Consider the following 3523-nt stretch of genomic DNA (forward strand, 5'->3'; position numbering starts at 1 on the left):
TTTGAACGTATTGTTTACAGATTGTTTTCCCTGAATGATCGCGGTCATCACAAAGTTTTCAAAAATGTATTATTTCAATTAAACATACATAATTTTAGTAAGCGTGACACAAAAATGATATAAACACTAGCTTGAACAAGTGGAATAGCGCGGTCGTGAGCTATTTTCATACGGCTAAGTGTAGTGACCGGAGGTTCTCCTTCAATTTTTTTTTTAAATCTGAAGTCCATGATATTTTTGAACGTATTGTTTACAGATTGTTTGCAATACTACTGTAATTACTGTCTGGACCCTGAATGGTCTTCGCGGAAGTGAAATATCGCGAAAAGTGAAATATCGCGGTCATCACAAAATTTGCAAACATTTATTATTTCAGATAATATACATAATTTTGTAAGCGTGCCTAAAAAAACGCTATAAACGCTGAACACTAAACAATAAGTGGGACAGCGCGATCAACTCCACATTTTGGAATACAGTAAAATCCGGATAACTTGAGATGTCAAGATCGAAATTCCAGAAAGATCCATTGGAAATCAGAAAGATCCATTGGGAATCAGAATACCCCGATCGTGTTCGATTTTTGAAAATATTATAATTACGGATAAAATCTCGAAATGTGGGAAGTGAAACTTCATGAGCATTGATTTCAGTCCTTGGAATAGCTAGGTAAAGATACATTTTTTAAATACAGCAAAATCTCGATAATAACAACTACAATTTATAGAAGTAATTTTTTTTTATGAATTATATAAATGTTGCCATACATATCCCGAAGGAACATACATTTCGCTGAGGGGTATTTTACCACTATTGCATATAGAGCGCGAAGAAAAAAGGCGTTACGTTCGATCGGGCTGAATGAGGTTAAATCCACCAAAAATAGCGAAAATCAGGCGCCACCGTTCTATGGGAGCTATATCAAAACGAGGACGTATACTGAACAGTGGCTATATCTCTGAACTATCGAAAATCGGGAGGTACTGTTTTATGGGAGCTACATCAAAACGTGAACCTATAACTGTTGCATACCGAGCGCAAGTAAAAAGGCGTGTCTTTCGGTCGATACGAATATTTATGCTCTCCTCTTTAAATATATTAAAACCAGATTTCAGCCATTTCGGTGTGATAATGATGTTAAATACTCAAAAATAGCGAAAATCAGCCGGTACCGTTCTATGGGAGCTATATCAAAACGTGGACCTATACCAACAATTCTTTGCAGTAATAATTACGACCCCAACCGAGACCAACAATCCAATATATAGCAATGTTAATTGACGTGCACCGACCATTATATGTGGGTCACAAAGTGCTTTAAACTGTCGATTTATGGTGAAGGGTATAATAAAAGAGATTTTATATCTTAAATTTGGGGGATACCATTATATGGAATTTATGTCAAAACATTGATTTATATTATGAAGTTTCTAGAGGGATGCCTAATTATGGGTGTATCAATACTGGATAGATAACTAAAGTTTACACGGAGAACCCAAACAACGGGCCAGCAACGCGGACCGGGTCAGCTAGTTATCTAATATATAAAAGGCAATGTGTGTATGTTAGTATGTTTGTTTGTTTGTATGTTCCGAATAGACTCAAAAACGGCTGAATAGATTTTCTTGAAAATTTCAGATAATGTACTGGGAACACCGGTGGTGAAAATAGGCTATATATTTTTTTGAATGGTCGTCGCGGAAGTGAAATATCGCGGTCATCCCAAATTATTAAAAAATGTATTATTTCAAATAATATACCTAATTTCAGTAAGCGTAACTACAAAACCGCTATAACACTGGCTTCAATATGTGGGATAACGCGGTCAACGCCATATTCTGGAATACAGTAAAATTCCGATAACTTGAGATGTCACTATATAGAAATTCGAAAAAATCGATTGGGAGATCTTATGAAATTTTGTATGTGGAGTTTTTAGGTCTGAGAGTAGGTCGTAATCTATTTTTTTATCCCGCTAAGTGTAGTGGCCGGTGGTCCTTCCCAAAATTTTTTTAAGAAAACCGCGAAATTCAAGGTACTTTTAATACATTGTTTACAAATTGTTTGCAATGCTGTGGTACTTACAGTCTTGACCTTGAATGGTCGTCGCGGAAGTGAAATATCGCGGTCATTCCAAAATTTTCAAAAATTTATTATTTCAATTAATTAGAACTGTCGTAAGTTGTTTTTATACGGCTAAGAGTAGTGACCGGTGGTGCTCCCCCACAATGTTTTTAAGAAAATCTGAAATCTTTGACATTTTTGAACGTATTGTTTACAGATTGTTTTCCCTGAATGATCGCGGTCATCACAAAGTGTTCAAAAATGTAGTATTTCAATTAATATACATAATTTTAGTAAGCGTGACACAAAAATGATATAAACACTAGCTTGAACAAGCGGGATAGCGCGGTCGTGAGCTATTTTAATACGGCTAAGTGTAGTGACCGGAGGTTCTCCTTCAAATTTTTTTTTTTTAATCTGAAGTCCATGATGTTTTTGAACGTATTGTTTACAGATTGTTTGCAATACTACTGTAATTACTGTCTTGACCCTGAATGGTCTTCGCGGAAGTGATATATCGCGAAAAGTGAAATATCGCGGTCATCACAAAATTTGCAAACATTTATTATTTCAGATAATATACATAATTTTGTAAGCGTGCCTAAAAAACGCTATAAACGCTGAACACTAAACAATAAGTGAGATAGCGCGATCAACTCCACATTTTGGAATACAGTAAAATCCCGATAACTTGAGATGTCACAAGATCGAAATTCCAGAAAGATCGATTGAAAATCAGACAAAGTTATTGATATACAATACAATATCATCATTGGAATCAGAATACCGCGATCGTGTTCGATTTTTGAAAATATTATTATTACGGATAAAATCTCAAAATTTGGGAAGTGAACGTTCGATCGGGCTGAATGAGGTTAAATCCACAAAAATACCGAAAATCAGGCGCCACCGTTCTATGGGACCTATGTATATCAAAACGAGGACGTATACTGAAAATTCTCTGCAAGACGGTTTACGACCCCCAACAGTGGCTATATCTCAGAACTATTGAAAATCTGGAGGTACTGTTTTATGGGAGCTATATCAAAACGTGAACCTATAACTGTTACATACCGAGCGCAAATAAAAAGGCGTGTCTTTAGTTCTCCTCTTTAAAATATATTAAAACCAGATTTCAGCCATTTCGATGTGATAATGATGTTAAATCCTCAAAAATAGCGAAAATCAGCCGGTACCGTTCTATGGGAGCTATATCAAAACGTGTACCTATACTAACCATTCTCTGCAGTAATAATTACGACCCCAACCGAGACCAATAATCCAATATATAGCAATGTTAATTGACGTGCACCGACCATTACATGGAATTTATGTCAAAACATTGATTTATATTATGAAGTTTCTAGAGGGATGCCTAATTATGGGTGTATCAATACTGTATAGATAACTAAAGTTTACACGGAGAACCCAAACAACGGGCCAGCAACGCGGACCGGGT

This window comes from Musca autumnalis, unplaced genomic scaffold (assembly GCF_047663935.1).
Source record: "Musca autumnalis isolate F117 unplaced genomic scaffold, ASM4766393v1 scaffold_1, whole genome shotgun sequence".
NCBI classification, from domain to species: domain Eukaryota; kingdom Metazoa; phylum Arthropoda; class Insecta; order Diptera; family Muscidae; genus Musca; species Musca autumnalis.